Source organism: Coregonus clupeaformis, chromosome 14 (assembly GCF_020615455.1).
Source record: "Coregonus clupeaformis isolate EN_2021a chromosome 14, ASM2061545v1, whole genome shotgun sequence".
NCBI classification, from domain to species: Eukaryota; Metazoa; Chordata; class Actinopteri; order Salmoniformes; family Salmonidae; genus Coregonus; species Coregonus clupeaformis.
In genome coordinates this window covers 23,479,911-23,494,477 of record NC_059205.1, presented here as the reverse complement: position 1 = coordinate 23,494,477, position 14,567 = coordinate 23,479,911, and positions in this window count along the sequence as shown.

Sequence of the window (14,567 nt, the reverse complement as noted above, 5' to 3'; positions counted from 1 at the left end):
AACAAGGCCGATTCTAGTCACCTTGATTGAATCCACCTTTCCCACTGCTTTCGTCACAGTCCTCGATATAACAAATGGATCTCCGAAATGAACCTCCTTGTCCAAAAAACACAGTCCAATAGGAAATGCATTATGGGACTGGTCCTTGTCTTCTACTACAACTTTTGCTCATTTTGTTCCGTTCTTTGATTTCACTATTTTCCGTTCATTATCACACACTTCACTTGCCGCACTTTCAGATTCAAGCACAGTCGCCATTTCCTCCTTGTCCACCGGCCTCTGACATGCACTGTCAACAGTGGGACCTTACATAGACAGGTGTGTGCCTTTTCAAATCATGTCCTATCAATTGAATTTACCACAGGTGGACTCCAATCAAGTTGTAGAAACAGCTCAAGGAGGATCAAAGGAAACAGGATGCACCTGAGCTCAATTTCGAGTCTCATAGCAAAGGGTCTAAATACTTATGTAAATAAGGTATTTCTGTTTTTATATGTAATACATTTGCTAAAATTTCTAAAAACCAGTTTTTGCTTTATCATTATGGGGTATTGTGTGTAGATTGATGAGGGAAATGTAATTTAATCCATTTTAGAGTAAGGCTGTACCATAACAAAATGTGAAAAAAGTGAAGGGGTCTGAATACATTCTGAATGCACTGTCTTTCTTCAATTTCTCTTGTTAACATTTTATTTTAAACCTAACCCTGACCTAACCCCTAACCTTAACCAGACTGCTAAACGTATGCCTAACCATAACCTTAGGGAGCTACCTACATTTTGTTCAATAAAACTCAAGTTTTGCTCTGTTTACTGTTTGTTTAAAAAAATGTATAACCGCCTTAATTTTGCTGGACCCCAGGAAGAGTAGCTGCCTACTTGGCAGGAACTAATAAGGATCCTTAATAAATACAAAATGTGGTTCTCAAACGGTAAACTGTTTCCGTAATGAATACACCCGTTTGTTGTTATTTTTATTAAACCTTTATTTAACCAGGGGAAACCCATTCAGACCAGGGTCTCATTTACAAGGGTGGCCTGGGAACAATAAATCAACGTGATCAGTCTCAATACAAACAACACTATAAATTGGCTGAATGTGCAAATAGTCAGGAATGATTCGCAAGGAAGGTGGATCTTTTTGAATATGAAAGTTTATATATACATTTTGGAGAATCTCTTATAAAATTGGTTAAAATCATGTATAGTAACCCTAGGTGTAAAATAGTAAATAATGACTATTTCTCTGAAAGTTTTAAACCGTCAAGAGGAGTAAAACAAGGTTGTCCACTATCGGCATATCTATTTATTATGGCCATTGAAATGTTAGCTATTAAAATCAGATCCAACAATAATATCAAGGGATTAGAAATACAGGGTTTATAAACAAAGGTGTCATTGCACGCTGATGATGCATGTTTTCTTTTAAATCCACAACTTGAATCACTCCACAGCCTCATAGAGGATCTAGATACATTTTCTAACCTCTGGATTACAACCAAATTATGATAAATGTACTATATTACGTATTGGATCACTATAAAAAATCCAATTTTTACATTACCGTGTAGTTTACCAATCAAATGGTCTGATGGTGATGTGGATATACTCGGAATACATATCCCAAATGAAATAAATGATTCCCCCCATGTTCAAGAAAGGCCTTTTTCCCTTTATTCAGATTACAACCTCTCCCTTTCAGTTATTTGAAAAGGAAATAATCTCCCAAATATCACTATTTCTAAAACAAGCCATAGAAAGTTGGTTGCTATTTCAATTTAATCCTCCAGAAACGACAAAACAAATAATGCAACAAATATTGTGGTTAAACTCAAATATACTAATTGATAAAAAACCATTATCTTTTGAAAGAATGTTTAAAAAAGCTATAGTCTTCGTAAATGTTATCATAGGTAGGACTGGTGGAGTTATGTCGCACATGCAGCTAACAAAAACATATGGAAATATCTGCTCTACCCAAAATTATAACCAAATAATTGCAACAATACCGCAAAAATGGAAGAGCAAAGTGGAAGGAGGAAAAAGTAAGGAACTTGTCTGTCGGCCTTGCATTAAAGAACATAATTGGTTAAGGAAAACTGTGATAAATAAAAAAGTATACCAGTTTAATGTAAGGACCAAAGGATTGACAGCCATCCCATATAGATTGCAAAATAGTTGGGAAGAGATTTTTGATGTACCAATTCCATGGCATAGTGTTTATGAACTGATACGCAAAACGACGCCGGATTCAAAACTTAGAATTTTTCAATTTAATTTATTATACAAAATTCTTGCTACCAATATAATGTTATTTACATATAGGGGATACAATCTTCCCAGTTATGCAGATTTTGCTGCGAAGAGACAGAATCATTAGATCATTTGTTTTGGTACTGTCCATTTGTAGCTTGTTTTTGGACACAGGTCCAGGAATGGCTGAAGAATTGCAATATTTACCTGGAGCTAACCCTGCAGATAGCACTACTGGGTGATCTGAAAAGTCATAGTCAATCGATCAATAATATAATAATACTTTTAGCAAAAATGTTTATTTTTAATTTACAATTTGTAAAAACAATGAGAATAGAAGGGTTCAGAACTTTTGTGAAACATCACTGTACAGTTGAAAAATATATGGCAAATAGAAATCCAATATGGTGGTGTTAAGAGATAGATGGGAGATGTTGAATGGAGCTGAAGGATGGGACTAATAACAACTAACAACAACTAATAACAACAAGATAACTAATGTAAGCATACTGTGTCCATAATAAGTAAATAGGTTACAGGTTGAGAGCTTTTGTGAAAGTGCACAGTTAGAAAGATATGGCATATAGAAGCAAACCAGATGAACATCATGAAAATGATCGGAGAGGTTGAGGGTAGAGGAAGTTCAGGAGTAAAAACAAACAAAGTATAATTATTGTGTCCATAAAATGTATACAGTGGGGGAACCTACAAAAAGGCAAGCTTTCTGGCTCTCACAGACCTGTAACTTCTTCTTTAAGAGGCTCCTCTGTCCTCCACTGGTTACCTGTATTAATGGCACCTGTTTGAACTTGTTATCAGTATAAAAGACACCTGTCCACAACCTCAAACAGTCACACTCCAAACTCCACTATGGCCAAGACCAAAGAGCTGTCAAAGGACACCAGAAACAAAATTGTAGACCTGCACCAGGCTGGGAAGACTGAATCTGCAATAGGTAAGCAGCTTGGTTTGAAGAAATCAACTGTGGGAGCAATTATTAGGAAATGGAAGACATACAAGACCACTGATAATCTCCCTCGATCTGGGGCTCCACGCAAGATCTCACCCCATGGGGTCAAAATGATCACAAGAACGGTGAGCAAAAATCCCAGAACCACACGGGGGGACCTAGTGAATGACCTGCAGAGAGCTGGGACCAAAGTAACAAAGCCTACCATCAGTAACACACTACGCCGCCAGGGACTCAAATCCTGCAGTGCAAGATGTGTCCCCCTGCTTAAGCCCGTACATGTCCAGGCCCGTCTGAAGTTTGCTAGAGTGCATTTGGATGAACCAGAAGAGGATTGGGAGAATGTCATATGGTCAGATTAAACCAAAATATAACTTTTTGGTAAAAACTCAACTCGTCGTGTTTGGAGGACAAAGAATGCTGAGTTGCATCCAAAGAACACCATACCTACTGTGAAGCATGGGGGTGGAAACATCATGCTTTGGGGCTGTTTTTTCTGCAACGGGACCAGAACGACTGATCCGTGTAAAGGAAAGAATGAATGGGGTCATGTATCGTGAGATTTTGAGTGAAAACCTCCTTCCATCAGCAAGGACATTGAAGATGAAACGTGGCTGGGTCTTTCAGCATGACAATGATCCCAAACACACCGCCCGGGCAACGAAGGAGTGGCTTCGTAAGAAGCATTTCAAGGTCCTGGAGTGGCCTAGCCAGTCTCCAGATCTCAATTCCATAGAAAATCTTTGGAGGGAGTTGAAAGTCAGTGTTGCCCAGCGACAGCCCCAAAACATCACTGCTCTAGAGAAGATCTGCATGGAGGAATGGGCCAAAATACCAGCAACAGTGTGTGAAAACCTTGTGAAGACTTACAGAAAACGTTTGACCTGTGTCATTGTCAACAAAAGGTATATAACAAAGTATTGAGAAACTTTTGTTATTGACCAAATACTTATTTTCCACCATAATTTGCAAATAAATTCATTAAAAATCCTACAATGTGATTTTCTGGATTTAATTTTCTCATTTTGTCTGTCATAGTTGACGTGTACCTATGATGAAAATCACAGGCCTCTCTCATCTTTTTAAGTGGGAGAACTTGCACAATTGGTGGCTGACTAAATACTTTTTTTCCCCACTGTATTTCAGTTTCTAATTTTTTATACATTTTCAAAAATGTCTAAATACCTGTTTTTGCTTTCGCATTATGGGGTATTGTGTGCAGATTGATGAGGAAAAAATCAATTTAATAAATTTTCGAATAACGCTGTATCGTAACAAAATCTGGAAAAAGTCAAGGGGTCTGAATATTTTCGAACGCACTGTAGGTTTCCTTGGTTTTTCCCCATACGGGAACCCTTTTTGGTGCTAGGTAGAACCCTTCGCAAAAGGGTTCTCCCTAGAGCTCTTTATGTAGGGTTCTTTATAGAACCTCCTGTACATTGTTCTATCTATAATCCTCTATGAAGGGTTCTGCCTAGAACCCTCTATGAACGGTTCTACCAATAATCATTTTATCATCTAAAGGTTCTTCCTAGAACCCTCTATTAAGGGTTCTACCAATAACCATTTTATCTTTGGAGGGTTTTTCTTAGAACCTTCTATGAACAGTTCCACCAGCCTTATTAGCCTAAAATTAAATGATTTATGACAATACTTATCATAAGGCCTTTCTTTGAGGGCCTAGTTATACTCTAACACAGTGGTGTTAGGAAACTCCTGGTTTACAGGCCACATCAGGCCTGCAAGTCACATTATGCTGGCTTGCAAAGTGACGTTTAATTCCTATTGGAAACCAGCCAACAAGTGGAATTTTTAATCACCCCCAACCTGCATTCAGAACAACTGCCAGGGTCGGGAAGATTGACTACTGAGACTACCTCAATCATCTCAACTGGAACAACTATCTCAGTAATGGGTGCAATAACTACAAACAGATTGGATTGGTTTAGAAACATTTATGCTATGTATCTTTGTGTAGCATAAAATAAATGTTTTTTTAAAACCTTTATTTAACTAGGCAAGTCAGTTAAGAACAAATTCTTATTTACAATGACGGCCTACACCGGCCAAACCCGGGCCAATTGTGCGCCGCCCTATGGGACTCCCAATCACCATTGAAAATGGGTAATGGATGGGTATTCCAGCATGACAATGACCCAAAACACACGGCCAAGGCAACAAAGGAGTGGCTCAAGAAGAAGCACATTAAGGTCCTGGAGTGGCCTAGCCTGTCTCCAGACCTTAATCCCATAGAAAATCTGTGGAGGGAACTGAAGGTTCGAGTTGACAAACGTCAGCCTCGAAACCTTAATGACTTGGAGAAGATCTGCAAAAAGGAGTGGAACAAAATCCCTCCTGAGATGTGTGCAAACCAGGTGGCCACCACAAGAAACGTCTGACCTCTGTGATTGCCAACAAGGGTTTTGCCACCAAGTACTAAGTCATGTTTTGCAGAGGGGTCAAATACTTATTTCCCTCACCAAAATGCAAATCAATTTATAACATTTTTGACATGCGTTTTTCTGGATTTTTGTTGTTGTTATTCTGTCTCTCACTCTTCAAATAAACCTACCATTAAAATTATAGACTGATCATGTCTTTGTCAGTGGGCAAACGTACAAAATCAGCAGGGGATAAAATACTTTTTTCCCCTCACTGTACATGGATCCCTTGATCTGCTGCTGCCTTAGAGAGAGAGAGAGAGAGAGAGAGAGAGAGAGAGAGAGAGAGAGAGAGAGAGAGAGAGAGAGAGAGAGAGAGAGAGAGAGATGGCCTGCGGGCGGGCAGGAAGCGAGTGCTGAGCTATCCTGTCCACGATCCTCCACTCCTCCTCCAGCACCACTACCACCACTACCACCACTGCCACCATCCTCTACATGCCTGAGATACCTCCTGATATTTTCTGTTGACTCTAATTACCTATGACAGCTTTAGGAAAACTATGTCACAGAGCTGAAATTGTTTGAAATGGCTCTAGGGCTGAAGGTTCTACATCTGATCTGTAATTTGATGGGTTGTGTTTCGGGACACATAAAACCAGAGGGCGTTGACCACATCAAAGCCGTAGGATGGGCCCGAGCTGGGTAGCCACATCATTTTGGTGGCTGATTGAAATCCATCCAGCTTGGTTGGTTCTGCTGGGGCTCTCCATGCCAATGCATGCTGGGAATACCTCAGGCATGTTATGTTACTGCATGGCGTTAGGGGAAATAAGGGAGATGTGTATATTGCTATGTAGTTAACATGCAACTATCCTCTCATATAGCAATGATTATTTGCAGAAGTCTGGAGACATTTTTGATATTTATGGGATATATAGGGATAGATGAAGACCTTTCGGTGTAGCAACAGGACGGTAGCTCTCCAGGAACAAGGTTGGAGAGCACTGCATATTCTCCCTCTCTCTCTCTCTGCCTCCGCCCTGGGGGGTGAAGTTTGGGTCAGGTGCGTACTCCAAGTCCCTGTGTGGATTATAGTCTGGACCTTGGACCTGGCCTGGGTTACATAATCCCTGTCAGGTCAGCTCTGTGATAAACTGGCTGCAGCGTATCTCTAATCTTGCGTAACTGTAACTGTTCATTAGCTCCTATACACTACTATCTCCACTCTCACATCATCAGCATCACATTTAGTTCCTGCACAGGAAACACTCCCGCCAATCCCTGTGACCATGAATATTCAGACAGAGGAGATTATCTATTCTGGTGTTGGCAGTTGGCACTATGAGAGGGTGGCACAGACAATGTGACTCTGCTGTGCTACCTGATGTACTCTCTGTACCTATAAGCCGGTTAAGTGTTATTATGAGACTGGTCATCATTTATTGTCATGTAAGCCTGTCAGTGTGGTCTTTCATTTGGAATATATCATAGTAAAACTTCAAAGCGCATTTAAGAAGAACTTAATACAAAGTTAAATATTTTAAAATCTAGATGACATGGTAAATAAGTCACAACCAAGTCTAGATATATTCAAACGTGAATTTGAACGTGTTATATGCCCTTCTTAGAAGATGAGTTTGGGGCTTCCATTGATTATACTGCACCGCAGCATTCCCTGAAGCCTCAACACAACTCAAGCTTGAACTCACTGTTCTTTACGTCCTTAACTTTCCATTAGGTACATATTATTGTCTACTGTATATCAAAGCAGCTTAGCATATCAATGGTGTTAAGCTAAACAGTTGTCCCACTTAACATGGCTTAGACAGGATGGTGAATTATCCGTGAATTTAATCATATGCTCACTTAGAAGACTGGTTAAAGACTGCTGTCCAACTTGGCACCAGACCAGTTACTATATCCCATGTTACCCAAATCTGCTCCTTGTAAAGAACAGAATAGAATGGAATCGAGTCGAACAGAACAGATAAGAGCAGAGCAGAACAGAAAATAAAACACTTAATTGTACCCCCAAAGCCTTCTGAGATGCCCGGGTACTTCGTAGGGAACCGAGGGGGGACACATTTACGCCCCAACCGCAAGAGGGAACATTTTCATGTTGCTGCCAACCCTCTTAAACTTCCACCAACTCCCTTCTTCTTCTTTTATTCTGGCATCAACTGGAAACACCAGTGTTAGCCCCAGCTTGACTGTAACACGCCTGTCCTCTTACTGTCTGTGCCTCCCAAATGGCACCCTATTCCCTACATAGTGCACTAGGGAATAGGATGCCATTGGGGACACAGTTGGTGTGTTTTACATAAATGCTGCAGGAAGGGACAGAACAAGCCGCAGGGCTGTTGTAGCAGACTTAATAAAACAGAAATCCCATTTGATCATTTAGATGGGGAACAAGGTTTATTAAGTTAGTTCTGCTCTCAGATTCCGTTGCCAACCCACCTCCCCATTTAGCCCACCATGTAAAAACGGTGGCACGCTGCCCAACTCCAAACTGTACCAGTAAAAAGTTTGTAGTAGGAAAAGGGTACTAAAACATACAATATCTTGATTCTGAAATGCAAAACAAGTGTTAGCACTACACTTGTAGTACTTTTCCTGTGGTGAAGGACATTATGGGGATAATATTATTGACTGTCAATGGTTTGGGGCTGACAGATAACAATTGACAGACAAGCCATTTGATCTTATGGACCAACACTATACAATTTACAGTCTTATAAACAAATCACTCCGCTAAGGGACTTTGCATCCTTGAAAAGCACTATATAAAAAACATGTATTATTATTATTATTATTATTATTACTCCTCATAAACAAGCTATAGCAACAACCTGATCTCTAACTCTAACCAGCTCCTTCTCTAACCTTTTTACAGTACTCTTTGACCCCAGCCTTTTTACAGGACTCTTTGACCCCAGCCTTTTTACAGGACTCTTTGACCCCAGCCTGAAAATATCAGCATCCTACTACTGCAGCATGCTGCCCCCTGAGGAAAGCCTGGACACTGCGGCCACTCTAATGGAAAGTGTCTGGGATGTGCTCCACTTCACTCCGGTTACTTATTTGATCCATTTCACTGTCCATCCCCAGCCTTAAGAGGGATACTGACACTAAAGCTTTAAAGCTCTGTGAACACTGACCTTATGGGGCTCAGAATCAAAGGGGGCCTGGCCTGTGTAGTGTGTGTAAGTAGATGTTTGGATTATGATCAGGAGTACTGTATGTGATTGTGTGTGAGTGAGGTTGTGAGTTCTCTTTTTGATAAAGCCCATTTCGATATCTTACCACGATGTTTTCCCCTTCTGAAAATGTAATGCCCTGGTCAAATGTAATCATATGTAAAGAATAATACTTTCACCTGATATCACATTAAAAGGAGCTTATCTGCAATATTCAAACATTCTGCTACAGTTTCAGAGTCTTGTAACTTTCCACACGGATGTTGTTTCAAAAAGGGTGTCACGTTATACATTGAGCCACGAGCCACTGAAAAGAGGCAGTGCCATTACAAGTGGTGCCTCTATACCCTCTGACCCATGATTCGGAGCAATCTTATTGGCCGGGCTCGGTGATGGCATTGTGCTGACTGCATGTCTGGCAGGGCTGCCTGGTCAGCAGTCTGTGCCCACATGCACGCACACACACACACCCTCACACACTTGCACGCACGCACGCACGCACACACAAACACACACATGCTGCTCTGCTTTGCGTTAACGCCCATAGACTCCCATAGAGATCGTCACAGTTCTCTCTGCTCCAGCCTCTTCTGCTCTGCTGCGGCAGCGGTCAGATCATTATTTATTTAGAGAAGGAAGCTGATGACCACATGTCACTATGGAGCCTGGTCACATTGTCCAGGAACCGAACCCATTGGCCTCCCTAATCCATAAACCTCAGTAGTGACGGGGAGACAATAGCAAGCAAAGCTGCCCCCCTTGCCACACGTATGACACTTCCACAATACCCAAGGTCTCTCCCCTGCCTGCTCCAATCCTTTACACCTGACTGCTCCCAATGAAATGGAAAACAAAATGGAGGACAATGGAGGTGAATGGCAATCTGAGTCCATTATTACTGGGTCCCCCCTCAATTATGGCCTGTTCCACTGATCCCCTGTCTACATGATATGGTTTATTAAGTAGCTTCAGGTGACAGAGATGGACAGCTCAACAGTAAACACCACCTCTATAGCGGCAGTAGAAACCAATTTACTGTAGCTTCAACCTTCGTCTTAACACGGTTGGTCTCGTAGCTGAATTCCCCCAGGTGATTTCACATCCAGGTGGTAATACAAAGCTTCTGTTTGTTTGTAGTGTTATAGTTTATACATAGGCTATGTCATGTCTGTACAATGCATTGGTAATGCGAGCCACCGTGACAATCTGAATTGAAATGAGCTTGGAAGATGATGGAAGAGGAGAAGGAAGATTATCGTTCACATTAAATCGGTCATTTCCCCATCTAAATCTCAGAATGTACACAGCATGTGGTGCTAACCCGTGTTATTGGAGGCTGGCATGCAAGTTGGCTTTGGCGTCATAGGATTCGGTGCCCTGGACGGTTTTCACGGAAGAATACTGTACCAAGTTAGCTAGCTGAATGAACTAAGTTAGTCTATTCCTAGAAACATTGAACCGCTGTAGTTTACAACAATTATAATTTCTAAAGTGGAAGTTGGGAGAGTTATATTTGAGTGTTTCAGTGAAACGTAAGTGAGGGAGGCCCCGCTCTCTCGCTTTCCCAGATGTTTAGTTAATTTCATTCCGATCTCCTTTGCATTATTGTAGCCTTTTTCTGTAGCCTGTCAACTATGTGTCTGTCTATCCCCGTTCTCTCCTCTCTGCACAGGCCATACAAACGCTTCACACCACGTGGCTGTTGCCATTCTAATCTGGTAGTCCCTGCGCGCACAACCCACATGGAGTTCCAGGTCTCTTGAGACTCTTGAGCGTGCCGTCTCTAGCCAACTCTCCTGCTATCTCTCTCAGAATGATCTTCTTGATCCAAACCAGTCAGGTTTCAAGACTGGTCATTCAACTGAGACTGCTCTTCTCTGTGTCACAGAAGCTCTCCGCACTGCTAAAGCTAACTCTCTCTCTCCTCTGCTCTTATCCTTCTAGACCTATCCGCTGCCTTTGATACTGTGAACCATCAGATCCTCCTCTCCACCCTCTCCGAGTTGGGCATCTCCGGCGCTGCTCACTCTTCGATAGCGTCCTACCTGACAGGTCGCTCCTACCAGGTGCCGTGGCGAGAATCTGTCTCCGCACCACGTGCTTTCACCACTGGTGTCCCCCAGGGCTCAGTTCTAGGCCCTCTCCTATTCTCTCTATACACCAAGTCATTTGGCTCTGTCATATCCTCACATGGTCTCTCCTATCATTGCTAAGCAGACGACACACAATTCATTTTCTCCTTACCCCTTCTGATAAGAGTGCAAAGAACCTTGGCGTGACCCTGGACAACACCCTGTCGTTCTTCGCTAACATCAAAGCGGTGACCCGATCCTGCAGGTTCATGCTCTACAACATTCGCAGAGTACGACCCTACCTTACACAGAAAGCAGCACAGGTCCTAATCCAGGCACTTGTCATCTCCTGTCTGGATACTGCAACTCGCTGTTGGCTGGGCTCCCTGCCTGTGCCATTAAACCCCTACAACTTATCCAGAACGCCGCAGCCTGTCTGGTGTTCGACCTTCCCAAGTTCTTTCATGTCACCCCGCTCCTCCGCACACTCCACTGGCTTCCAGTTGAGGCTCGCATCTACTACAAGACCATGGTGCTTGCCTACGGAGCTGTGAGGGGAACGGCACCTCCTTACCTTCAGGCTCTGATCAGACCCTACACCCAAACGAGGGCACTATGTTCATCCACCTCTGGCCTGCTAGCTCCCCTACCTCTACGGAAGCACAGCTCCCGCTCAGCCCAGTCAAAGCTATTTGCTGCTCTGGCACCCCAATGGTGGAACAAGCTCCCCCACGACGCCAGGACAGCGGAGTCACTGACCACCTTCCGGAGACACTTGAAACCCTACCTCTTTAAGGAATACCTGGAATAGTATAAAGTAATCCACAGAGGGTACTAGAGTCAGGGGGTGGCGAACCAGTTCACTGTGCCTGCCTACGGCCTCCTCTGTGTTGTCCTCTGATGTCTCAGTGGTTGGCCTGGATTCAACCGGACTACAAAGTAGTGTGGGTTAGATTGGCCAAAGTCAGGGGGTCTCAAACTCGTTCACTGTTGCCTACTCCTCCTCTGTTTGGGCTTCTGATGACCCAGTAGTGGGCCCGTACCCGACTTACTGTACCGTCCCGGTTCTCCTCAGACCCACACAGACAGGGAGGTAATGAAAATTAATGACAGAACGACAGTGTCAGCTCTGAAAATCCCTAAACGACGTCCAGCTAATTGCATGTCATTAGGCATCGCACGCTCAGCAGTTTGGAAAAATAGACTCCTGTCCTATCCCTCGGCCTGTAATTAGCTAGCTAGTGCGCGGTAATCAAAATAATCTAGTCCAAGCTGTACCCCAACATAGATAAGAGGGCGTTATTGAATAATTAAATAACCACTTATTGCAATCGGCTACCTGTTGTTTTCTCTTAGGTCAACAGTCTCAGAATGCAAACTCATCTTTATGTAAACGCCATTGGAGGTGTTTAAATACTTAGCGCTTGTGAGGATTGGTGTGTGTGTGCATGGCATGGTTAAATTGTTTGATGAGTTCAGAGCAAATTACCAGATATGTGTTTGTTAAGGAAGACAGTTCTGGGTTAACCCCTTCTTTGCCAATTGGATGTCTGTTACTTGATCAGGGACAGTATCCATGTCGATTCCCATCATATTCCACATTGACTTTAGCTTGCTCTCTAATAGCTTAGATATGTAACCAATGACCAATATGACCAATGACCAGCTATAGAGCTGCATTGGGCTGAGAGAGAGTCATGCTACAGTGAATACTGGAATGGACATCACAGCACATACAGTGGCCTGGATGGCCAGAGGGCCTCTAACTGCTGAACAAGTGTTCTCAGGCCACTTACTGTACATCCATCTATATTCTTGGATATAGGTTTACAACTCTATAAGAGCGTTGCTGGTCACTGACCCATTCAGCCACTGCACCACGCACTGTCCACTAGGACTAGGTTACTGCTTTAGAGAGTCCAGCGCAGACATGTGACTTGATAGGCAGTAGATGTAGTGTTTTTCCTTGAGCAATTTAGATCAAGTGTTTTGTGTGAATTCTGCCTGGCCACCCAAGAGAAATGCATTGAGAATTTCTAATTAATGTCCCAAACAGACACACACACATAAAATAGGCCTAATTTAACCATAATGAATGTTAAGTATGTTGTGAGAAGGGAGATACGTCCATAAAGGGTTACGATACATGTCAGGAAGAGAAGGGAGCATACTGTATGTCATTAAACTAAATGTCACATAATAGCTTGGAGCGTCTCTGTGCGTCTCCGTGCCACTCCTTGCATGATCTTACTTTGGAATATGTAAATACCTTCTCTCTCTCTCTCTCTCTCTCTCTCTCTCTCTCCCTCTCTCTCTCTCTCTGGTGTGTCCTCTCCCACACACACACACACACACAAACACACACACACACACACACACACACACACACACACAGAGGGGCCTTGACCACACTGGGTCCAACTGTTTCCAGCCAGTTGGCCTCTCCAGGCTTGGGCTGATAAGTTTCTGTAACGTGGAAAACCTTGACTTTCATAGCCTGCTGTTTATCTCTCACTTCTGTGTTTGTGTACATACTCCACCTCTCACCTTTTGGATTCCCGACATCCCAACTGAGGCAAACTTTCCATTTGCAGAATGCTCCATCGTGACCCCCACCCCCTTACACACACACGAACACACACACACACGTGCCAGAAATACAAGCTTCCACTACTTCCACTGCCAATGAGCCGTGTTAATGATGATAACAACGGTAGTGATATTTGAAGAAAAAAAAGCTAAACATGTGCTTGAGGCATTGCCTAGGCATAGCCATATCTCAGACTGGCCAATAAAAATAAAATATTAAGATGGGCAGTCTGAGATATGGCTTTTTCTTTGCAACTCTGCCTAGAAGGTCAGAATCCCGGAGTCGCCTCTTCACTGTTGACGTTGAGACTGGTGTTTTGCGGGTACTAATATTCAGGGAACCATAGTAAAGCATTCTTAGAACCTCCCTTCAACCTAAAAATGTATGTTCTCAAAACGTTCTCATTCAGTTTTACCGGTCAGAAAACGTATGGCTTCATTCCCCGAACCAATGTGAAACCAAAAACATATGTTCCCACAACTTCCAAGGAACCAAATATGCTAGCTGGGATGCGTTGTTTACACATTTCTTAAGGTGTACATACTAGCTCTCTTTCATTCATCTCCTCTGGTGTGTAGGATTATATAGTGTAGGATATAGTTGTGTACACAGTTAACGTTCAGTCTCAGGGTGACCTTTTTCCACTCCTCTTGTCCTTTCCCTCTGGGAACAATGTCACGTGACTTGTTCTGTGGCACAGGTACAGAAGAGCGGAGCACTACTGTACCTGGTTGTTTACCCCTGCTGGCTGCTAACTCAGGTGCTGTTCACGTGCAGTTAGACGGGTGAAGTGAGCTAGGCTGGCATTCTGTGGCAAACACCTGCTTGCTGGCCAAAGTAAACAATGAATCAGCATTTCAACTGAACATGCCTCCCAAGTGATTGACTTTTTTAGGACAAAGTTTCAGCTTCGAACTGGGCTACTCAGGTGCCTGATCCAGGAAGTCATGTGCATGCTCTGTTGCACACACGTGGACAAACACTGGTAGTGCCAAACTGTTGCCAGGCACACCAGGCACTTACACCACATGACCTGCAATCAGTGGTTCAGCTTTGTGTGGCATTCATTTTGAAACGTTATGCCATGCGTTGCTTTCATCAC